We start from the raw sequence: 25,626 nt of genomic DNA on the forward strand, positions 1-25,626 counted from the left end.
CTTCACTAAAGGGCAAAGGTATCAAGCAGCCCCTCCCCAGCACACAAAGGCTTCTCCAAGTAGAAAAATACGAAGCAATTTAAAGATTAAACTACAATATAAATAAATAAACACGGAGCAGTCAGGCTGGCTGGCGGCAGCTCAGTTCAGCTCTATCCTCTGCGCATGCACACGCGGGGCTAACGCCTACCCAGGGATGATGAAATAGGAAACGGGAACTACCATTTCAGACAACTTTTGGTCTTGCTCCTCCCTGCACAGCACTCATCCCAAAACGCACGCTCCCCTCCCACCTCCCCCACCACACCTCGGCGTCCCCACAAAAAATAGGGTGGATGTGGGGGGGACACAGACACCCGCGTTTCTCCTGTTCTCTCATGCGCCCGACCGCACCTCACAAGCCTCCATAGCCCTGAACATTCATCAGCCCCCGAGCTCTCTCTGCAGCTCCCCCAACCCCCACACACATCAGCCACTCCAAAACCAAAGCACACACACCAGCCCCTCCCAAGCCCTCCTCACCTCAGCGAGGCCCCCTCAACCCCCTCCCCTTCCAGCGCCTCCGCCCCCACTCTTCCCCACCACACCATCCCCCCCCAGCCCTTTCTGACCCTCATCTCCCTCTCCACTTCCCCCAAAGGCCCCGCATCCTCTTCTCACTCTCAGTAAGTCGCTTTCTCCCCACGAACCAACCCCGCACTACCCTCACCCCACAGCCCCATAGTCTTCCCCCAGCCGCTCCCGGTGCCGCCTCTCTGGACCCCTCTATCCTCACGCCCTCGACTCCCCCGTCCCGGTACCACTCACCCCCACCTAGGCCGCCCCTCTCCTCCCACACGAGGCCGCGGCAGCCCCTTCTCCCGCCCCAAGCTGGGCCCCGCTCCCTGGGCACGGCCCCAACCTCGCCTCACTGCCCCTTACCTCAGCAGGCCGAGGGCAGCCTCGCGGGGGAGTGCGGCTTGCAGAACTACCAATAGGGGCAGCGACGCTTCCCGGCCGCATGCTCCATGACCCCACCGCGCTCAACCTCGGCTAGCAGGACTGATCTGCAGGATTCCTTTGCTCCTTTGCCTGACAACCAACCGACCACCGATCAGACGCCACTACTCATTGGCTCACCGTATCCTCACACCCCATTGGCAGAACACAGAGTGAAGAAAGGGAGAAAATGAGAAGGGGAGGGAGATGAACCACGGCGTTACAACATTCCACCTCCAGCCGCGCGCGAGAGCCGCCGGAAGTAGAAACACCGACGTGCCCCGTAAGTCCGTTGGTGGGCGCTGTAGAGGTCACGAGCGTGGCGGCGCCTCCGGGCGGGTTTTGCGGCGGTGACGGGAGATGCTGGGTGGAGTTTCCTAGTGGGATGGTGGTGGTGTTAGAAAATGATGAAATTTTATGTTAAAAATTCGGTCTCGTGATGATCCCTTTGAGGAGGCAAAATAAATCTTTGCAAAAAATGAGCAAATGAGAAAAGCCAGAAATGAAAACTATGGCTCAAGCCAAATGGATTAAGAAAAAGGGGGGATTGTGATAAACACATAAATGTATGGGCTTTCGTAAATCATAGGTGTGGTTATGTGGATATAACCAATACGAGTTTATAATAACAAAAACAAAGCTCGATAAAGACACAAGATGAGCAAAACTGAGTCGTATAGTAGAAGAATCTGTAAAGGTAAAAAGAAGAAAGGGGGGGAGGTTTGCATGCTTGATAGAAGAAAAGCTAGTGCCTGTAAAATATAAAGTGCTTTTTAGCTTAACTCAGGTTGTAGAAAGAGAGCAATGTTTATGTTGTTAGCCTGTGGAATTTAGTGGCCCCATTAAATGTAAGTTAACTGTTTCACACTAGTCCTCTAAAGTATCTTTAGTTTTAAAGAACAATGTTTGTGTTGTAAGTCTGTGGTGAGATAACAAGATTTAGTGACCCCACTAAACATGAATGAGTTATTTCACACCATCCTTCTACTTGTCAGTTAGTTTAGAGACAGAGCCTCCCAAACATCTGCTAGCTTGGGATACTCCTTGTCCACCCGTCCTGCTATGAATTTTGCAGGAAGGTCACACTGTTTTAAATCTTTGCTAGTTATCAGAATAGTTACAGATATGGCTGGTTTTAGTGAGTTGTGTGATTATTGGGACGTTCAACTCTGCCAAAGGTGAAAAGTACACTGCGAGGAAGACTCCTTACTTCATCAGGACGACCACCAGAGGGGGCTGCGCAAGAGCAGAAGAGGCTGATGTGGTAATGGACTGATGAGGCAATCCCTGATGCATATGTATTAGTTGATGTAACAACCTATGTTTAATATGCATTAACTGTGAAACTTTTAATGTATAAATTGTGAACATGATATGACAAAGTTGAAGCCAGATTTGGGCATGTGCCCCTGGTTTTCCAGCGCTGCAATAAAGCACCTCATATAACCATTCCGGTGGTTATGTGTGTATTCTTACGCTAACATTTTGGTGACCCAGATGGGACCTCGCAGGCATTGCTGAGGCGGATTGTGTCTTGATCCTGCTCCAGCTGGCACCAAGAGATTCTTGGGGAGCTATCAGCCGCGACCGACCTCCGCTGCTCATGACGGACCTCTGATAAGGTAAGAAAGGTGCTTTTAATTTAATTTGGTTATGGTACCGAATTCAGTAAGGTATGGTGTACCGACTTCTGGTGAAGTCTTGTCTGGTAAAGCTTGCCAGTTAGATGTGGCGAAAGCTGCACTTGGTTGGGTTAGGGAGCTCCCAGGGGGTAAGCCTAGGCGCCATCCGTTAGACAGTGATGAAAGCCCTGCAGGTTCTGCAAAAGTGGTTTGGTATTGGTTTTATGCTGCAGGAACAGCATTGGTTTGAATTTAGTGGTATAAAGGAACTTGTTTCCTTAGGAATTTAGTGGTGTAGAGGAACTTGTTTCCTTAGGAATTTCTTTGTGCTGTAAAGGAACTTGTTTCCCTAGGAATTTCTTCGTACTCGCAAAATGCTGTCGATTCCGGAATCATCTCCGCTAGGCTGTCTTTTAAGCCATTGGAAGGAAGGGGGGTTTGGGCAGAGTATGCGGAAAAATAAGTTGATTTATTATTGTAATGTTTGGTGGACACAATATGAATTGGAAGATCAGGAAAAATGGCCTGAAAATGGAACTCTACAGTATAATACTATATTGCAATTAATGTTGTTTTGTAAAAGGGAAGGAAAATGGGATGAAATACCGTGAGCTAGTTCTATCTCTTCCTGTGCTCTCCAATCCCTGCCCTGACAGAGCCCTCGGAGCCCCTGGCCGCCCTCCCCTAAGGGTCTCTCCACTGGTCAGCCAAATCCGACTACACTTCCCTGTGATCCCGGCACAGCTGGACTGCTCTCTGCTCCTCAAGTGTAGTCCCCACCACACCTCTGGTGCATATCCCCGATGTGTGTGGGACGTCATCAATGGGGGCTCCCAGGTTTTAAGAGAGAGAACAGTGGCCGGTAGTGTTTGCCCACTGACATGCTTGAAAATCTCCAGCCTGAAAGGAGATTGTAGTGAGGTGGGGTCAGTCTTTTCTCCCAAGTAGCAAGTGATCTGACAAGAGGTAATGGCCTCAAGCTGCACCAGAGGATGTTTAGATTGAATATTAGGAAAAATATCTTCACCAAGAGTGATCAGGCATTGGAACAGGCTGCCCAGATAGTGGTGGAATCATTGTCCCTGGAAGTGAAACCATGTAGATGAGTTCCTTAGTGACATAGTTTATTGGTGGTCTTGGCAGTCTTGGAGGAACAGTTGAAATTGATCTTAAAGGTTTTCTTCAACCCAGTTGATTCTAGGATTCTTTGAAAATCAGTGGTGGGGTAACACACTGGCCTGTGAAACAGCAGTGGTGTCAGGTGTGGGTCTGCTCCTGCTCCCAGGGTGCTGGCTGCTCAGGTTGGGGTGGGCATGGGGAGACTATGGGTGCCTCATTACTATGCCACTCATTGGGGAAACACTGGGCATAGGCTCAATGGTTTGATCCCACCTTCATCCCAGTGGTGGGAACAGACACCAGCACTACAAATCACCTAGTGGTTTGCGGCCAAATTCCTTAATTATGTTCTCATTAAAAGTGCTTGATGCCAAATGTTTGCTTTCACTTTCAGAAGAGGCTTCTCTTGGAAGTCACCTACATGAAACATTGTTCCTGCACCACTGCTGCAGGAGAGAAGTGAAGGGGTTATGCAGGTTGAGGTCCAGGCTGGTTGGACCCACTGGCACAGTGCTCGTGCTGTCCTTTGTTCCTCGGGGAAGGCTGTGAGTGTGGCAACTCCACCAGGTCCAGGCAGCCACCACCAGACGGAGAAGGCACAGTAGAACAGGCTGTGCTCCTTCATGACCCTGGGATGGATCTCCTGCTCCTGACTGGCTGCAGCAGTTGTGCCTGGGCTTATTTTCTTTAAAGTGCTAATTTTATAATACCAAGAGGTTTTTGTGGGGGTTTACTTCCAGGGTCTCTCCTAAACAACCAGACCCATGGCTCTCCAGATGAGGATAGTGGACAAGCCTTTGTCCTGCTGGGATTGGGGCACTGTGGTTTTCCCTGTGGGAGAGCCCTGTTCATGGAGTAGATCTTCACAGCAAGTACAAAATGGGGGTGTGTATGGTCTTTGTTTTGGTGGTTGAGGATGGTGAATCAGGAGGTGGCAGCTCTACCATAACCTTGGCAGTAATTGTTAGGGGGGTTTAACCACGTTTCCAGGAGGGTGGCCTATAACTGCAATTGCTTTTATGGCATTCACAATTCCACTTTGAGTCACACATTTGGCAGCCTAAAGGATTTCTCTTGTGCACTGGGGATGACAGTAGTCCTCAGAAGAATCTCTGCTGGTCTCAGTGGTGATAGAGGAGTAGCTCAGGAACACATATCTGACTTTGCTGTTAAATAACAGCATGAGAGATTTATCCTGAGCCTGTTAAACTGGTCCTGTGCTCTACTTAGGCTTACTCTTTTTATCTCTGCCCATCTGCCTTCTCCTCTGTCAGGCCTCCTAAACCAGTCAAAAGAAAGGTTGTTGGGACTTTTTTGTCCTCCCTTCCATTAAGCTTCTTGTCACACTCCTCTGAAAACGCTGCAAGTGTTTGCCTCTCCGGGGCCTCTGAGCAAGTAGATGAGAGGGGAAACGTGTTTTTTCATTTCCTAAATATAGTTGGCTGTAACTGCCTCCTTGGCAGCCTTAAATGTCATCCAGGTCAAAAATCCAGTGCTGGGGAGGAAGTTAAATCCTTTTTATGTCATCTTGACCTTTTTCCACTTGAAGGCAATAGTGTGGACAGTCAACTGATTTCAGGGAGGGACGTTAAAAGCACTTGGTGGAAGAAAGCTAACAGCAGGAGCAGGGGGGGATGATTCCAGTTGGGAGTGTTCTGTTGATTTCTAGATGAGAATTATGTGATGAGGGTCTTCAGCCTGCTTGGGTTCATTACCCTGAAGTGGCTTTTGCTCCTTGCAATGTAATTGCAATACTTAAGAGGAAAAAAAAAATCCCCAACCTATAGTTAATTTTTGAACATCTTTATCCTGCACTAGAGCTTTCAAATCCTAAAATAAAACAAATGCTGTGCTGAAGAAAGAGAAGATTGCATGAGGGCAGAGAAATTAGGCCACTTGGGAAATGTGCTCAGGCCTATTCCTGTCTGTCATGACAAACTGAAGGGACACTAATTTGGGGAAGGAGTTCAGTGACCTTTTGGTCCTTGCTCTGTTTCTCTTCCCCTGTCTCGCTCTGGACATGGCATCTGCACCTGCTGCTCACCTCCTTTTGCAACTTCAAGATAAACATATCCATCTCTGCTTCAGCCAAGCTCCCTTAAAGCTCTACAGCAACTCTCTCATGGTGAAAGGAACCATTATGTCAAACATAAGGTCAAAACTACCCATCTGTGTTCATGTGGATGCAGTTCTCTGCTGATTCAGCTCCTCTCAGGATGCAAAGATGGGAATCTATTTTTAATACATGAGACAACATGTGATTTATGACTATTACAGTCACACATCAGGATAAATCCTGTGTGACCAGTCAGGTGCCAACATCAGAGGTCAAGAGAATAAAACTTTAGAAGAACTTTGATTAGCAGAACCTTTAAGCTTGGCTCATGTTTTAATTGGTGTCATCTAGTAACATTTTGAAGAGTGATGGTTTTGGCACACAAAGCAGCCATTTACAAAGCCAGCAAGAAGTACAGCTGATGCTCTTGGTACTGCAGCAGAAGCCTCCCCAACTCTGCACACAATCTTCCTTAAATAAAACTAATTTCAAGACATCCTTGTTGTTTGGTGGTTGTTGTTAAAGGACAACTCCAACTTAAAACAAACCCTTCTTCCTGTAATGCTATTAAAAAATAAAAGGCTGGGTTTCCACCTGCTTTATAATGAGGTGATTGCTCACAGCTCCATGAGATGTGATTAAGTAATGAGGCTAAACTAAAGCAACAGCTCACTCTTACCAAAATCAGCTGCCTTTTGAAGGTTTAACTCCTCACTGCAGCCCACAGTATGACCAGTAGTGGCCCAGCGGCAGAGCCACTGAATCAGGACCCGGATTAGTTCCTGTGCTCCCTCACACCCTCAGTCTGACTAGGCAGCAGTATTTTTGGACCCCTCAAAGCTCTGAGCTGCTCTTGTGGGTAGTAAGTCTATTTACATGGTTCCTTTCAGAACAGACCCTATGCTCATGTAAGTCCAGGGAGCTTTGGGCCTCCTGCATCCCTACAGGAGGATGTTTTCCCAGGGTACTGGTCCCCTGCTGCTGGATAAATGCCTTGTATTGATGTTCTAGATGTGACCTCATGGCAGTCCCATTCTAATTTCTTAGCCTGCTTATTGATTTCAGGGATGTGGAGTGACAGTTGTTCACTTGGAACTTACTGACCTCCACCAGTCTGTTGGGTTTGGAGATGACTTCAGCCATCTCCTGCACACAGATAGATTCCTGGTCTTCTCCTGCAATCTGCAGACTTCAGCGGCTCTCCAGGGAATGCACTCCCATGGAACAATCTTTTTATTCATGGTCTTTGAGTCACAAACAAGCTGTTTCCCTCCTCCTTTTCTACTGCTGCAAGCCAAGCTAAGAGGTACCCATGTTGCTCAGAATCATAGAAAAGCTAGGGTTGGAAAGGACCTTAAGATCATCTAGTTCCAACCCCCCTGCCATGGGCAGGGATAGCACACACTAAAACATGTCACCCAAGACTCTGTCCAACCTGTTCCAGTGCTTCACTACCTCAGAGTAAAGAACTTCTTCCTTATATCTAATCTAAACATCCACATCCAGTACTCCTTGTCCTATCACTACAGTCCCTGATGAAAAGTCCCTCCCCAGCATCCTTATAGGCCCCCTTCAAATACTGGAAGGCTGCTATGAGGTCTCCACGCAGCCTTCTCTTCTCCAGGCTGAACAGTCACAACTTTTTCAGCCTGTCTTCATAGCCCACCTCACAAGTGTGTCAAGGTCCCTCTGGATGGCATCCCTTCCCTCCACCGTATTAACGGAACCACATAATTTAGTGTCATCAGCAAACTTGCTGAAGGTGTCCTCAATCCCACTGTCCATGTTGCCGAGAAAGATGTTGAACATGATTGGTCCCAACATCAACCGCTGAGGGACACCACTCATTACTCATCCCCAATTAGACATTGAGCTATTGACCACAACTCTTTGCATGCAGCCATACAGCCAGTTCTTTATCCACTGAGTGGTCCATCCATCAAAGTTATGTCTTTCCAGTTTAGAGACAAGGATGTTGTGTGGGACTTCTCTCAGTGTTTCTTCTTCTTGCATTGGCTTTGCTTTTCTAGCAATTCATAAACCATGTACAGCCGATTCCCTCTGATCCCCTGCTTATGGCCATCTGTCACTTTCCTATATTAAACTCAATTGTCTTTAGAGGTGACTTGAAGATAAGTTTGTACCTCAGCATCATGTCCCATTTATGCCTTACGCCTACCAGCTGCCTCACCATGGGGCATCCTGCAATGAGATTCCTAAGGCAGCAATATTGTCTTACAGGGAGCATGGAAATAGAAGATGTGGATTCTCCAAGGTAGCAGAGCAGAGAGCTGTGTTGGCTGTGGAAACTGATTTCTTCTAGCTTGAAAGACACAAGATGGGGCTGCTAACACCTGACTCAGGCTAGCCAAAGAGGTATTCTGTACCATAGCATGTCATGCCCAGGATGTAACCGGGAGAGACCCAGAAGGGATGGAGCTCTGGGGGGATGGAGGAGGTATCGCTCGGTGCTCGGTCGGGCAGGGTGGGGTGAGTTATGGGTCGGTGGCTGGTGAGGTGTTGTATTCTCTTCACTTGTTATTTGCTTCATCATTATTATTTGTGGTAGTAGTAGCAGGAGTGATTTGTGTTATGCCTTAGCTATTAAACTGTGCTTATCTCAAGCCGTGGGGGCTACATTCTTTGTATTCTCCTTCCTAACTCTCCGGGAGTCAGGGGAGCAAAGGGGGGGAGTGAGTGTAAATGAGCTGTGCGGACTTGGTTTTAAACCACGACAGTTCTTTTTGGCGCCCAACGTGGGGCCCGAGGGGTTGAGATAACAACAGGTCTGAGTGGATTTATAGTCAGTTGTCACAATGCTAATTTATTGGCTCTCAGAGTTGTTTCTCTTGATCTCACAGGTTCAGAATCTTGTCAGTTACTTTGGCCCTGTATTTTCTGTGTTCGTGTTTGTCAAGGTTCTTGTGTCACTGTACTTTACGGCAATGACTTGTAATACGGGGGTGCTCCGGCAGCAGGGGGGGATGGATGTGGCCATGGACTTGGACTTGTACCAGGCCGTCCTGCTGCTCTTCACCGTCCTTGCCCTTGTCCTCACCTCTGTCTGCATGAGGCTGCGTGAAGCCGGCAGTGGTGGCTGAAGCTGCCAGGGAGAGCAGCTCCGGGAACCAAACGGCAGTAGCAGAGCAGCGGGAGGAGGCGGCTGAAGAGCGGAGAGAGGCGAGAGCTGAGCACCGGCAGCAGGCGCCGGAGGAGCCAAGTACCGCAGCCGTTCCGAACCCCGCAGCAGCCGAGAGTATCCCCCGGAAGTCGCCCGCCGAGCCCCAGGATGATGCAGGAGACCACGTAGCACTTCCCAGCAAGGCAGAGGAGGAAGATCTGGACTCGGGAGAAGAGAAGATGGTTGTGGGAGGACTGGCAAGCCCGGCAGCTACATCAGCCCCAGTGACAAGTGCAGCAGCATCACCTGAGAGTTCTGACGGTTTTGAATCCAGAAGCCTCACCACAGAGCGACAAGAGCCACTGAGGAGGGAGCCTCAAGTCCTCGACAGGACTTGCAAAGAGCTCAGCTACCACGAGGAGGTGACTCACCAGGGGCGGAGACAGGAGGAGTAGCACCAACTGTGGGTGGTTAAAAATCTACCCAGGGAGCGCAGCGACCAGGAGCGCGGTGAACAGAGCGGGCAAACAGAGCGGGTTGAGGCAGTTTTCGGGTCGAGGCAGTTTGTGCGGCAGTTTGCACGGGCAGGCGAGTGGGATGGTGAGCACTCGCCGTACGACCAGGGTTCAGTCTGGGAGCTCTGCCCCGGCCGCCCCGATGGTGGCCAGCGTAGGCACCCAGACAGAGCTGGTAAGTGGGGAGGTTGCGGTGCAGAGCTTGGAGTGTAGAGAGTGCCTGCACTGGTCTTGTGAGGGAAAAGTGCAGAATGGGCAGGGCTGCGCTTGCTGCTCCCTGATGGAGGTCCTCCTCCAGCAGGTGGCTGAGCTGCGGGATGCTGTCAGTAAGCTGCAAGATGTCAGGGAAGCTGAGAGGAAGCAGGACTGCTTGCTCCAGGACCAAACAGCACAGGGGCCTCAAGATTCCCCTCTAACTCATGGAGGAAAGAAGGGGGCTGTTGATCAGGGAAGCTGGGAATTAGTAACAACAAAAAACAACCAAAGGAGGAAGAGAGCAATTAAAAGCAAGGGGCTTCCTCCTAAATCTGCTGTACCCACCCAGAACCGCTTTGCTGTCCTGCAGGGGGCTGATGAGGAAATGCACTTGCATCAGAAACAGTCAGCTGGTGCACTGGTACAGAAGATCTCTACTGGTGCTGCCAGGAAAAAGCGGCAGGTTGTAGTAGTAGGGGACTCTGCCTTGAAAGGGACAGAAGCGCTCATCTGTCGGCCTGACCCGGTCGCAAGGGAGGTGTGTTGCCTACCTGGGGCATGGATCAGGGATGTTGTGGAGAGGCTGCCTGCTCTAGTAAGTCCCACGGACTATTACCTGCTTCTAGTGATACATGTGGGTGCTAGAGATATAGATAGTAGTAGCCTGAGGAGTATAAAGGACTACAGAGCTCTGGGAGAGGTGGTATGGGGTTCTGGAGCTCAGATAGTCTTTTTAACAATTCTCCAAGAAACAGGGGAGGACATTCCAAAGGCAAGGAGGATTGGACAGGTTAAAGCGTTCGACACTGTCCCACATGACATCCTTGTCTCTAAATTGCAGTGTCATCAATTTGATAGATGGACCACTCGGTGGATAAAGAACTGGCTAGATGGTCGCAGTCAAAGAGTTGTGGTCAACGGTTCAATGTCTGGCTGGAGACCAGTAATGAGTGGTGTCCCTCAGGGATCGGTGTTGGGACCGGTCTTTTTTAATATCTTTGTCGCTGACACGGACAGTGGAATTGAGTGTGCCCTCAGCAAGTTTGCCGATGACACCAAGCTGTGTGGTTCTGTTGATATGCTAGAGGGAAGGAACGCCATTCAGAGGGACCTTGACACACTTGTGAGGTGGGCTGATGCCAACCTCATGAAGTTTAACCATGCCAAGTGCAAGGTCCTACACCTGGGTGGGAGCAATCCCAGGCACAGCTACAGGTTGGGCAAAAAGGAAATTCATGGTACTCCTGCGGAGAAGGACTTGGGGGTGTTAGTCAATGAGAAAATGAACATGAGCCAGCAGTGTGCACTCACAGCCAGAAAGCCGACCGTATCCTGGGCTGCATCAGAAGGTGTGTGACCAGCAGGTCGAAGGAGGTGATCCTGCCCCTCTACTCTGCTGTCATGAGACCTCACTTGGAGTATTGTGTGCAGTTCTGGTGTCCTCAACATAGAAAGGACATGGTACTGTTAGAACAACTCCAGAGGAGGGCCACAAGGATGATCAGGGGACTGGAGCACTTTGCATATGAAGACAGGCTGAGAAAGTTGGAGCTCTTCAGCCTGGAGAAGAAAAGGCTGCGTGGAGACCTCATAGCAGCCTTCCAGTATCTGAAGGGGGCCTACAGGGATGCTGGGGAGGGACTATTCATTAGGGACTGATAGGGCAAGGGGTAACGGGTTGAAACTTAAACAGCAGAGGTTTAGACTGGATATAAGGAAGAAATTCTTTACTGTGAGGGTGGTGAGGTTCTGGAATGGCTTGCCCAGGGAGGTAGTGAATGCTCCATCCCTGGCAGTGTTCAAGACCAGGTTGGATGAAGCCTTGGGTGATATGGTTTAGTGTGGGGTGTCCCTGCCCATGATGATCTTGAGGTCCTTTCCAATCCTAACTATTCTATGATTCTATGAATGGCTTTTGGGTGCCCTTGGGACCTGCCTGCTGATTGTGATAGGGATCAGCATGGTGGCACATACACAGAGTGTGTTCTACCCACAACCATTTTGTCTGATCCCAAAAGTTAAGCAGAGTCAGTCTTGGGTCTTGTCTACGGTTAGACAAGGGTATAGGATCACCAGGAGACTGTCCGCAAGGCTGGACCGTCATGAGTGGCAGGGCATGTGGGACAGTATGGGCGAGTATCTGGTCCACTGGGTCCCTCCAGTGCTTTGGAAGCATTGGAGATGGAAGGCAGCTGTATGGAGTCCCCAGCAGCAAGCTGTAGAACTGCTGAAGGGGATGGTGAATTATTTTGAGCCTGGTGGGTTGTCCTTGTTTGAGCAGTAGCAATCATTTTTCTCCTTCTTGGTAGCTGGTGCAGTGCTGTGTTTTGACTTTCGGGCTGCGAACATTTGCTGATAGCAAGCATGTTTTGAATTACTGCTCAAATGTTTGGTTTGTCCAAGGCCTTTTCTGAGCTCATGCTCTGCCAGGGGGGAGGGGAAGCTAGGAGGAAGGAGAGACAGGACACCAGACCCAGGCTAGCCAAAGAGGTATTCTATAGCACGTCATACCCAGGATGTAGCCGAGAGAGACCGGGAAGGGCTGGAGCTCTGGGGGAATGGAGGAGGTATTGGTCGGTGCTCGGTTGCGCAGGGTGGGGCGAGTTATGGGTCGGTGGCTGGTGAGGTGTTTTATTCTCTTCACTTGTTATTGGCTTTACCATTATTATTTGTAGTAGTAGTAGCAGGAGTGATTTGTGTTATGCCTTAGCTATTAAACTGTGCTTATCTCAAGCCGTGGGGGCTACATTCTTTGTATTCTCCTTCCTAACTCTCCAGGAGTTGGGGGAGCAAGGGGGGGGAGTGAGTGAATGAGCTGTGTGCAGTTTGGTTTTAAACCATGACACAGAATAATTACAGATATGGCTGGTTTTAGCAAGTTGTGTGATTACTGGGACATTCAACTGTGCCAAAGGTGAAAAGTACACTGTGAGGAAGACTGCTTACTTCATCTTGAAGACCCCTACTCACATGAGGAAGACTGCTTACTTCATCCTCAAGACCCCTGCCCACAATTATTGAAGAGCAGTGCGCAGACACCAGGAGGAGGAGACTTATGATAATAAATTACTGGACTTAATTATAATGTTCCCTGCCTATATGTAGGGATTATGACTATGTATGTGACTAATGGAATTGTGAAAGTATATAAACCTGTAACAAATACTAATCATTTGCGCCTCTGGCTACGGTCATGCACCCAGTGCTGTTTGCTTTTGCTTTATTGACTTTGTCCCTTAATAAAACCTTGTTATCTTGTTTAGAGAAGTGAATTCGTATTTTACATTTACAATTAAGAACAGAGATACAGGGAGGAAAAGATGAAAATTTCAAGTGTTCTGAATGTATGTTTCTAGTTATATATGTGCTTTCTTTGAACTGTGTTATAAAAAGTATCTTCAAAGTCACATGGTGAGTATACAGCACAGCCAGGAATAATATTCAGGTCTCCCAGCTGCTGGTCCTGCAACTTAGCCACAATATTTTCATGCTTAGAATTCAGTCTCACAGTGCACAGAAAGGTTAAGCAGTCACAGTCCTTTTCTTTTGTTTTTCTTCTTTCTCAGAGCCTCCTGTCACCAACATGTTTTCCCACATGTCAAGATCTCGGTGGAGCCCTGGTGAATCAACACGTAATTTGAGATACAGTCTGGCTTTGGAATCTCTTGGGTGAGTCCTCAAAAGTGACTGTACAGGTGGAGGAGGGGAAAAGGTCTTATTTAGTAAGAGTATCGCCTTTTCCTTACCTTCACTGCTTGCAGTACTGAAATAAAGCTGTTCTATTCGTGGCTTTGGGAGCTGCGTATGTTTTACAGAGGTTCTAGGTTTTTTTTTGGTGACAGGGATGAATAGTGGCACCTTTCCACAGGGAGCTCAATAGGATTAAAAAAGCACTTCAGTCATTAGACCCAAAAGCTAATTTAAAAACTGCAGACTTCTGTGAGAGACTGAACTGAAATCAGACTCCACCCTCCGTTATACACAAGGATTGATATAAAAGGCTGAGATGGGATTCCACAGTCAGAGAAACTCTCTAAGACTTGATTTGGAGTTTTAGAAAGCAGCTTTTTTTATTGCAGCATTGGTCACAGATTCAGATAAAACTCCAGGAACAAATTTGCCAACAAAGTTTTCAAGCCGACAAGCAGGTATTCTTTATTGCGGCGCCGGGAGACACAGGGGATAGCTCCTCCTAACGTGTGTCTCTATACTATTACACAAGCCATCCTTATATAGTCAGTGGGCATGCGTACATATTCATGAGGCTACGTATGGATTACATTCTTTTCCAGAAAGTTCCCCGCAGGTGTACAAAAATGTGGTGATCTCTGAGGGTTGTTTACTTCTTCCAGGAATCTTCATCACTTCTGGCAGCCTTCAAAGCACATGCAGTAGATGCTTATACTAGTTTAATTGGTTCATTAGCACCAGAGACATAATAATCCTCCTGTCCTCCTACTTATCAGTTAGTTTAACTGTAGCCCATCCTGGACACCTGCCATTCCCAGATACTCCTTATCCCTGTGTCCTGTTCTTCTAGACTGTTTTTCTTAAAGTTACATCAAGTATAGTGCTTTATCTTGTACAAGAGTTCTCAGTATGATCACTAGCTGTACTCTATTTTTTTTTCTATGTACCATGCACCTCAGTAATTTTCCACTGCTACTGTTACAAAGCCATCAAACTTAACATTGCTTAAAACTAATTCTAAAGGTTTATATGTTCCATTTTGTAATTTTATGCCCCCCCCATCTCAAATCCTCCCTTTTTCTGTCCTTTTGCAAATTCTTTTGCAACTTTTTATATATTACCATTACCATCTAAAGACTTTTTGAAATAATTTCCTGTTTCTACTTTGTGCTTGATTTAATTTCTTTTCCAGTCTTCATAATTTATTATAGACCATTTACAACACCAGAGGGAACATTGTATCATACCACAAGTAATCAATATTAAAACAATTAACACCAATATTCCTGCAACCAGTTGCCTTAACCAGGAGAGATTAGGTAACCATGAAGTTAACTTTTTCCATGTTTCTTCAAAACCACAGGTGTCATCCATTGCGATTTCTTGAAATACTTTAGTTTGTTTCCAAATTTCCTCCAGATCTATTTCAATTCTGCCACTTTGATATATATAGGAACAGCAACTTTCATTGATTATGGAACAAATCCCTCCTTGTGATGCCAATAACATGTCTAGAGCCATTTGGTTTTGTAATACCACTTAAGATAGGCTTGTTATCTCTTTTTGTTCCTCTTGGATTATATCAGTGGTTTTACTTTCTATTTCCTCTATGGTTGCTGAGATCTTTACAATTGCTTTCTGTAATTCACTTACTCCCAAAGATGGAATTAGTCCTCTCACAAAACTGAAATGCAGTGTGCCGTTCAATAAAAAGGTTAAACCCTCGCTTAATCTGTTTAGCAAAATTTCTAATCCAAGTCTTGGAAGGATACCTGTCAATAATAGTAAAATTGTGTATTACAGCAGCTAAGGTGCATGCCCCTTTCCAGTTGGGGAGTAGAGTCTTATAAGCATTTTCTCCACATAACCAATACCAACCTTTCCCTTTAGGAACGGGCCACAACTGAACTACAATACCATCTATATTAATGATATGATTGCAACTTGATTGGTGACCTACATCTGTGGCATTTAAACAAGCATGATCTCCTACCCTGGTTCCTGGTGTAATACATCTTTGTGCACAAGTGTAATATTTATTACCTGGATTAGGATTAACTATTCCAAATTTTAACCTTCCCTTTGGAAACAAGGGGAACACAAAATCACAACATGGAATATATAAACCTTTAGAATTAGTTTTAAGCAATGTTAAGTTTGATGTCTTTGTAACACTAGCAGTGGAAAATTACTGAGATGCATGGTACATAGAAAAAAAATAGGGTACAGCTAGAGAACATACTGGCACAAGATAAATCGTTAGAGTTTATGTAGTTCTTAGAAAAACAATCTAGAAGAACAGGACACAGGGATAAGGAGTATCTGGGAATGGCAGGTGTCCAGCATGGGCTACAGTTAAAGTAACTGATAAGTAGGAGGATAGGAGGGTTATTATGTCTCTGGTGCTAACAAACCAATTAAACTGGTACAAGCATCTACTGCGCGTGCTTCAAAGGCTGCCAGAAGTGATGAAGATTGTTGGAAGAAGTAAACGACCCTCAGAGACCACCACCACAGTTCTGTACGCATGGGGGGGAGCTTTCCAGAAAATAACGTAATCCATATGTAGCCTCATGAATATGTATATATGCCCAGGGACTATATAAGGATGGCTTGTGTAGCAATATAGAGACACATGTTAGGAGTTATCCCCTGTGTCTCCTGGCACTGCAATAAAGAATACCTGCTTGTCAGCTTGAAGACTTTGTTGGCAAGTTTGTTCCTGGAGTTTTCTCCGAATCCCTTTGAATACAAATTGCTAGTGTTCACCCACAGATTTGTCCATGAGACAGTGTTAGGAATTGGAACTCCAATTAATGGGAGTTCCAGGCTTTCTCCTGATTTAGGCAACTGTGCACACACCCAACAGTCACTACGATTAATGACTTCATTAACATTCTGCACTAATTTCAGGTATAAGTTCTGGTCCCAAGCTTGTGCAGCAGTTATCGTATGAGTCCAAATTATGACTGACGCAATTTCATACATAAGGGTCCTGAAGGTTCGATCTGCCATGTCTTCTCTGGTTCTGGTGATTTCTTTATTCTTGAATAATGTATCCAAGCAGATTGTTCCTTTATCTTCACTGCTGTGAAGGTGGTCAGTAATATCTGGTACGGTCCACTCCACTTCTCCTGTAGAGGATCTCCTGAAAAATTCTTAACATAAACCCAGTCTCCAGATCTGAAAGGTTGAATCTGATAATCTAAACTGCTTGCTCTTGTCCCTACTATTCTCTTATTTATTTCCTCCAATTGTTTTCCCAGATTGATCAGAAACTGTCAGAGATAGCCTTCTCCCACTTCCTGAAGACTTTCTCCTTTAAACCTGGACTGTTATGGTCTTCCATTTAAAATCTCAAATGGGCTAACCTCTTCTTTCGACTGAGGTTTAGTTCAAATTCTTAAAAGAGCCAGTGGTAATGCTTGATACCAATATAAATTCGCTTCCTGACATATTTTAAAAATTTGTTGTTAGATCAGATGGTTCATCTTTTCTACTTGCCCACTGGCCTGAGGCCTGTATGGAACATGTAGTTCCCAATCAGTTTCTAATTTTTTCTAATTTCTCATAACAATTTTGTTCTAAGGTGTGAACCCCGGTCGGAAGGAATTGTCACTGGTACTCCAAAATGAGGTATTATTTAATTTAATAATGTTTTAATCACTTGTTTTGCATTATTTATCCTACAAGGGAATGCTTCTGAACAGCCTGAAAAGGTATTCATTAACACCAACAAATAACGATAACCCCCTTTTCTTGGTAATTCAGAAAAATCTATTTGCCAGTGCTGTCCCAGATAAATTCCTCTCTCAATTGTCCCAATTTGATTTCTGTTTTCAGTTTTAGGATTATTCTTAAGACATAGCTCACACTGTTTAGTCACTAATTGAACTATGGTGTATAGAGTCCTTCCTACAATTTGTCTAGATATTTATATAAAGAGTTGCTACCCCAATGAGCTTTATTATGTTCCTCCTGAACTAACTTCCAGAGTTGGTTATAGGGGATTACAATTTGCCCATCAGGTATCTGAACCCAACCCTCTTTATTTTCCTGTTCTTTTAGATCCTCAGTCAATTTTCTGTCCTCTTTTGACTACCTAGGTTTAGATTTTTCAATTGTTAGTTTGCCGTCAGGGATTAAGGACATGATTTGTGATTGTTCAGCTGCTCGTTTGGCTTCAAAATCGGCCAAAATATTTCCAATTTCCTGATCAGTCACCTTGCCAATGCAATCTACAGTACATAAAAGCTACTTTTTCAGGTAGCTGAACAGCTTCCAGTAGCCGTAGAATTTCTGAAGCATGTTTAATCTGTTTCCCTTGTGCGTTCAAAAGACCTCATTCCTTCCAGATAGCACCATGTGCATGTACCACACGAAATGCGTATTTTGAATCAGTCCAAATATTTATCCTTTTGTCTTTAGCCAGTTCCAGGGCTCTTGTTAATGCTATTATTTCTGCCTTCTGGGCAGAGGTGTTTGTGGGTAAAGGTTTAGTTTCTATTACCTGTGAAGTGGTGGTAATGGCATATCCTGCCTTTCGTTCACCGTTTTTCATGAAGCTACTACTATCAGTAAACCAAGAAGCAGCATGTTCCAGAAGTTCTTCTTTCAGTTCTGGTCAGCTCAAATATACAGTCTCTATAGTGGCCAAGGAGTCGTGTGTTAGTTTTTCTGTTGATTGTTCCTGCAAAAAGGATGCTGGATTCACAACGTTAGTGACCAGAATTTCTATATCATATTGTTCCACAAGGGTGGCCTGGTATTTTAAAAAATGTGAAGGAGATAACCAGTGGGCTCCTTTCTGTTCCAGGACTGCTGATACAACATGGGACACTAGTACAGTAATCTTTTGTCCCAAGATGAATTTGCGAGCTTCTTCAATATTCATGACATCTGCTGCCACAGCCCTTGGGCATCTGGGCCATCCTTTGCTCGCTTCATCCAGCTGTTTTGAAAAATATGCCACTGCCCTTCTGTAGGGTCCTAGTTTCTGAGCAAGGACCCCCAAAGCTATTCCCTGTTTTTCATAGGAATATAGCCAAAACGGATTAGTCACATCCGGAAGTCCCAGAGCTGAAGCTCTCATTAGCTCTGCTTTTAAATTTCTAAAAGCCCCCTCTGCTATATCAGTCCATTCTAAAGAGGGAGTGTTTCCTTTCAACAGTTCATGTAGTGTTCTTACCAGAACACCATAATCATGGATCCAAAGTCTGCACCATCTAGTCATTCCCAGGAATGTTTGGAGCTCCTTGATGGTCAGTGGTCATGGAGTCTGGCAAATGTCTTCTTTTCTAGCATTTCTAAGTTCTCTCTGTCCTCGTGTTATTTCATATCCTAGGTAGGAAACTAGGGTTTGGATTAGTTGTGTCTTTTGTTTGGATACCCGATAACCATTCAGTCCCAGAAAAGTTCATAATTCCACTGTCCACTGGATCCATTCTTCCTTTGTTTCTGTAGCAATTAATAGGTCATCCACATATTGTAACAGAGTCCCTATCTGAGTAGGTGGCTTCCATGATTCTAGTTCTCGTGCTGATTTCCAAGAACTGTTGGACTGTTTTTAAGCCCTTGAGGTAATACCATCCAAGTTAATTGAGTTTCTCCTCCTGTGTCAGTATTTTCCCATTCAAAAGCAAATAAATTTTGGCTTTCTTTGGCCAATGGTAAGCAAAAGAAAGCATCCTTTAAATCCAGGATGGCAAACCATTTCTGATTTAATTTTAATTTGTTTTATAAATTAATTGGATTAGCCACCACAGGGTGGATGTTCTCTACTATTTTATTTATTGTCCTTAAATCTTGAACTAGCCTATAGCTTTTCCAATCTGCTTTCTTTACTATTAAAATGGGGGTGTTATATTCCGATTCACATTCCACTAATAAACCATATCTTAAAAAGTTAACAGTTATTTCTTTAATTCCCCTTCTGTCTTATATTCTTAATGTGTACTGTTTTATTTGAACTGGGCAGGCCCCCCCTTTTTATTTCAATTTTAATAGGCAAAGCATTCTTTTCCTTCCTTGGAATTTCTGATGCCCAAACTCCTGGATGTACCTGATTGAGGATTTCTTCTACTTTGGGTGAATTGGACTTCTCAATTTCCTTTTGAATTAATGACACATTCAAAGCTTCAATTATTTGGTCCTCTTTTACTTTTAGTTCTGTTTCACCTCTTCTGAAAGTTATGCTCGCCTTTAAATGTTCTACTAAATCTCTTCCCAATAATAATTTGGGTAAATTTGGCATATATAGGAATTTATGTACCTGAATTTGTTTTCCTATCTTATATTTTAAAGGTTTTATAAAGTGTGCTTTTTCCTGACGGCCAGTAGCTCCCACAACCATTACAGACTCTTCCTTTTAGTGTCAGATCTTGGTTCAGAACAGATGTAAGTTGCTTCAGTATCTATAAGAAATTCCACTTATTTTTCTGTGGCACCTAGCTTGATTTTAACCAGTGGATCTACTAGGGTAGATTCACCAGGTTCCTGTTAATCTAATTCCAATTCAGTAGTCAGTTGAGTTTGTTGTTTTCCTTGTGGACATTCCCATTTCCAGTGTCCAAAGCCTTTGCAGTTTGCACATTGATCCTGACTAAAGGTACTTCTTCTATAACCACCCCCCCTCATTCCCATTCCTCAGCCACGACCTCTGCCTCTCATATCAATTCCCCGGCAATGACCTCTGGCTCTCATTCCACTATATCCGGCATTCACTTGCCCCAATGCTGCAGTCATAGCTGTTACGAACTTTCCTAATTTCTTTAACTTGTTTTCTATTCCTATATACTTTCCAAGCCACTTCCAGTAACTTTTCCATATCTCTTATTTCAGTCACAGATAACTTTTGAAGCTTTTGCCTGATATCCTCTGATGACTGCCCCACAAAGGAATTTGCAAGTTGTAGTTTTCCTTCCTCTGAGGAAGGATCCAGTGTGGTGCAATTTCACGTAGCTTCTCTGAGCTTATCCGGAACTCTGTCGGCAGCTCCCTCGGCCCCTGTCTTATTTCAGACAGCACCGACCAATTTACTGCTTTAGGTATAGCATTTAGCAGCCCATATTTAATCCAATTCTGATATCTCTTCAAAGGTGCATAATCTCCAGCATAATCATAATCCAAATCTGGAGCTGTAAGGGGAATATGATCTTCAACCCTCCCCTCTATCGCCCCTGCAGTAATCTGAGCATTTACCTGAGTACAGGCAGTTTTTATAACCAATTGATTTTCTGTCTCTGCTAAAAGTTGAAACTTAAACAGCAGAGGTTTAGATTAGATATAAGGAAGAAATTCTTTACTGTGAGGGTGGTGAGGTACTGGAATGGGTTGCCCAGGGAGGTAGTGAATGCTCCATCCCTGGCAGTGTTCAAGACCAGGTTGGATGAAGCCTTGGGTGATATGGTTTAGTGTGAGGTGTCCCTGCCCATGGCAGGGGGGTTGGAACTAGATGATCTTAAGGTCCTTTCCAACCCTAACTCTTCTATGATTCTATGATTGTATGATTATATCTATATCTTTCCAGTCAGGATCCTGACTTTTTACCAGTATATCAAATTTCTTTGCTACTCCTATAGGGTAATTTCAATAATCTTTTGTAATCTGCTTCCAATTATCCAAATCTCCTAAAGAAAAATTCACTTTTATTTTGGTATGTCCCTCCAGTCTCATTGCTTCCCTCAGAGGGGCTTCCAGGACTGTCTTAGTTTTACTACAAATCTGGGCACCAACAGGAGAGGAGGAAGTTTGCTTTAGGCTCGGTTCTGGCTTTAGGCTCGGTTCTGGGTCCTCATTTGAATCAGAGGATTCCTTCTCAGTCGGAGATGTTCTCTGATCTCGTACTTTTGGGGAAATATAATCCTCCATTCTATCCTCAACCCTCTTATCCTCAGCTCTTAAGTTTCAGAAAAATTTCCCGAATATCACAACCATAACAACATCTTTCCAATCTATTCCCTGCCTGCTTCTTTTCTTTTTCTAAAGCTAAAATTGAAGGATCCAAAGATACTATATTAATTCCACATTCTTTTTGCCATTCCATGTGATTTCACGATGTTAAAAACATATCTGCTTATGTTACTTCATCCCATTTTCATTGCTGCCTCAAAAACAACTTTAAGTGCAAAAATGTATTATAGTTCAGAGTTCCATTTTTAGGCCTTTTTTCCTGATCCTCCAGAGTGTACTAAGGCCACCTTTGGTTACAGTATTTTACCAATGTTTTCTTATTTACTGAGCCCCCAGGAGACCCTTCCAATTCTTTCCAGTGTGCCAAAATGCATCCTTAGGAACTCTTCATGATCTCATCACTCTGCTGATTTCCCATTATCAGTCTCACTCACACACAGTAGGGATCCCACAGACGCACTCCACACAGTTACAACACTTGAAAACAGATAGAGATACTAAAATTCTATCAAACAGACCACAATTAATAACACAGTTAAAACAGTCTGTCACTGTTACCAAAATAACAAACCAAAATGAGCACTGTAACAAGCCACAAAACAAATTGAATACCACCTCGAATACTTTTACAATAAGATCCAAAACTGTTTCCACGAGACACCCCCTGCATCTTGTAAGACCCACCCAAACCACAAGAAGCCCCTTGCTTCTTTTGGGTGTATACCAAAAGATGCTAGCAGCCAGGTATGTGCCTTTACCTACAAGATTTCCTATCTCGATTTACGGAAGTCTTCCAAACCTTGCGTACACTTGCCAAACCACAACCCAGTTACCAATTTAGTCTTTATGCAAGATGCCCCCTGCACCTTACACACTATACAAAAGAAAAGAATATGAAGATGGTCCTTGTCTGCTCCTGCAGCGATCCAAATGAGTCAAGGGATCCGTCTGGGAAAAATTCCTGAGAGCCCAAGGAAGCCCTGTCCTCAGTGGATCCTGCAGGTGAGCAGAGAAGGTCCCATTTGGATTGCCAAATTGATTCGGATAAAACTCCAGGAACAAACTTGCCAACAAAGTTTAAATTTGACAAACAGGTATTCTTTACTGTGGCACCGGGAGACACAGGGAATAGCTCTTCCTAATGTATGTCTTGGTACTGCTACACAACCTGTCCTTATATGGCCACTGGCATACATACATATTCATGAGGCTATATGTATGGATTACGTAATTTTCCACAAAGTTCCCCACCTGTGTACAAAAATGTGGTGGTGGTCTCTGAGGGTTGTTTACTTCTTCCAACAATCTCCATCACTTCTGGCAGTCTTCAAAGCATGTGCAGTAGATGCTTATATCAGCTTAATTGGTTTGTTAGCACCAGAGACATAATAACCCTCCTAACCTCCTACTTATCAGTTAGTTTAACAGTAGCCCATCCTGGATGCCTGCCATTCCCAGATGCTCCTTATCCCTGTGTCCTGTTCTTCTAAACTTTTTCTTAAAACTACGTCAACTATAAAAATTTATCTTGTACAAGAGTTCTCAGTACGATCTCCAGCTGTACTCTATATTTTTTCTATGTATCATGCACCTCAGTAATTTTCTATTGCTACTGTTCCAAAGCCATCAAACTTAACATTACTTAAAACTAATTCTAAAGCTTTATATATTCCATTTTGTACACCCCCTTGTCTCAGTGCAAGCACAAATAATTTCGCAAAGGTGAGTGCACTGTTACTTGCAGGTAGCAGCTATTTATTTTGCATACTCATGTATATTTACAGCTTTTCCAGAAAAAAATATCTACATATTAATGAGATTTCTGGGAACTAATTATAATAGTGTTATAGAATCATAGAATAGTCAGGGTTAGAAAGGACTTCACAATCATCTAGTTACAACACCCCTGCCATGGGCAGGGACACCTCACACCAAACCATGTCACCCAATGCCCTGTCCAACCTGGCCTTGAACACCACCAGGAATGGAGCATACACCTCCTCCTTGGGCAACCCATTCTAGTGCCTCATCACCCTTACAGTAAAGAACTTCTTCCTTATATCCAGTCTAAACTTCCCATTTAAGTTTTAACACGTTACCCCTTGCCCTATCACTACAGTCCCTAATGAAGAGTCCCTCCTCAGCAGCCTGAGATATCCATGCAGCCTTCTCCAGGCTGAACAGCCCCAACTTTCTCAGCCCGTCTTCATATGGGAGGTGTTCCTGCCCCCTGATCATCCTTGTGGCCTTCCTCTGGACTTGTTCCAATAGTTCCATGTCCTTTTTATGATGAGGACCCCAGAACTGTACACAATACTCCAAGTGAGGTCTCACGAGAGCAGAGCAGAGGGGCAGGATCACCTCCTTCAACCTGTTGGTCACACTCGTTTTGATGCAGCTCAGAATATGGACAGCTCTCTGGGCTGCAAGTGCACACTGCCAGCTCACGTGAAGTTTCTCATCGATCAAAATGCCAAGTCCTCCATGGGGTTGCTCTGATTCACTTCTCTGCCCAACCTGTAGCTGTGCCTGGGATTGCTCTGACCCAAGTGTAGGAGCAATCATTCTCTATCATTTGCTGAGGTGAGTAGCTGGAGAGAGGACGCCTGCAACACCGGAGCGGAGCGGGGAGAGGTCAGCGTCCAGGAGCTTCACCACAGAGCAACAAGAGCCACTGAGGAGGAAGCCCCAAGTCCTCAACAGGACTTGCCCAGAAACCGGTAGCTCAGCCTACCCGAGGGGCTGACTCACCGGGGGGCGGAGCCAGGAGGAGTGGCATTAGCTGCGAGTGGTTAAAAACCTACCCAGGGAGCGCGGCCACCAGTAGTGTGGTGACCAGAGCTGGCAAACAGAGCGGGTTGAGGCAGTTTGCATGGCAGTTCGCGCGGGCTGGCAAGCGGGCTAACCACCTTATCAACAGGACTCGCCTGGAGATCAGGAGGGGGAGGAGAGCTTCTTTGTGTGGAGAGACATAGACGGATCGATTGACCAGGTAGGTCATGGTTACAACACGATCAAAAGCGGTAGTGAGTAATAATGTGGGTATCCAGACTGAGCCTTCCTGCAGACATGCGACCGTGCAGGTCTCTGGCTGCAGTGAATGCCTGAGCCCGGCACTTGTATTGAAGGGAGCCAGTGACACTGCTTGTGTTCGCTGTGAGCAAATAAATGATCTGCTCAGGTAGGTGGTTGAACTGAGGGAGGAGGTAGAAAGGTTGAGAGCCATCAGGGGATGCGAAAGTGAAATAGATTGGTGGAGCCACACCCTAAGGCAGGGGCAGAGGGAAGTGGTTGAACAAGTGATGGATCCCCTTCCCTCCTACCATAAGACGGAAGGAGAGAACTTAAGGGACAAGGATGTATGGAGGGAGGTCCCTCCTCGGAGAGGTAAGCAAAAACCCTCGCAATCCCTTCCTCCCTCCTAGTTGCCCTTGAATAACAGGTATGAGGTCTTGGAACTAGAGGGCCAGGTAAATGGAGATGGAGAAGTACATCTATCTAGTGAGTCACCTAGGGCTTGTCACTCACCCCCATGCCTTAGAACTTCCCCAACCAAGAAGAAGAGTAATTGTGGTGGGTGACTCCCTTCTGAGAGGAACAGAAGGGCCCATTTGTCGACTGGATCCATCCCACAGGGAAGTCTGCTGCCTACCTGGGGCTCGGATTAGAGATGTTAAAAAGAAACTCTCTGATCTGGTGCAGCCCTCTGACTACTATCCGCTGCTGGTTTTTCAGGTTTGTCGCGGAAAGGACTCAGTCAGAGATCAATATGATCAGACAAAAAGCCATTTATTGCAAAGCATTAACTCCTTATATACTGTTGCTTACACACACCTACAGCAATTTGGCATATCATGATTGGATACTTGTCTTGAAGACCCTTAGTGACTAACATATAATTGGTTAAGCACAGGTGTGAGAACTTGACCTCGAACACTTGCCAGCAGTCCACAGTTCTCATAACTCAGTGAATTCCAGCTTCTTCATATCTTGCTTGCTTAGGCTTCCTCAGGCCTCCCACGGCCTTGCTGTATCCCTCGGAGTTATTCAGAGCTCATGTGCCAAATACCCTTTCTCCTGTGAGAACACTGTCTCCACATCTCCCCCTTTTTAGTTTTACTAAAAGTTTTTTACAATTTGGTATGATTGCTCTGTCACTGCTTGACTTGTGTAACATAACAACCCACTACTCTAGGTAGCATTATTTCAGTAACAGTCTGATTTGAAGTCACTTGAACCTTTATAACATGTGGCATACAGGTGGTTTTATACACAAAATCACAGCCTCTAATAATTTACAAGCACACATATTCAAGCTGTTACTTTTCAGTTGCCCCCAAGTGATGTTTTGCAATCATTCATTTCTCTCTATCTCATTCTGCTTGGGGTATTCACGGTCAGCTCCTGTAGCTGAGGCAT

The 25,626-nt window shown here is 45.2% G+C and overlaps 1 protein-coding gene across 1 annotated transcript in view; it reads right to left on the reverse strand.

The window, feature by feature from the left end:
- Positions 1–1,209, reverse strand: part of LOC117438267 (ankyrin repeat domain-containing protein 11-like) — a 181,786-nt gene extending 180,577 nt beyond the window's left edge. Inside the window, exon 1 of the mRNA XM_034073789.1 lies at positions 922–1,209. The gene's annotated coding sequence lies outside the window, so the exon portion shown is untranslated. The remainder of the gene's footprint in view (positions 1–921) is intronic.
- Positions 1,210–25,626: the final 24,417 nt, after the last annotated feature.

Source organism: Melopsittacus undulatus (assembly GCF_012275295.1).
Source record: "Melopsittacus undulatus isolate bMelUnd1 chromosome W unlocalized genomic scaffold, bMelUnd1.mat.Z SUPER_W_unloc_4, whole genome shotgun sequence".
Classification (NCBI taxonomy): Eukaryota; Metazoa; Chordata; class Aves; order Psittaciformes; family Psittaculidae; genus Melopsittacus; species Melopsittacus undulatus.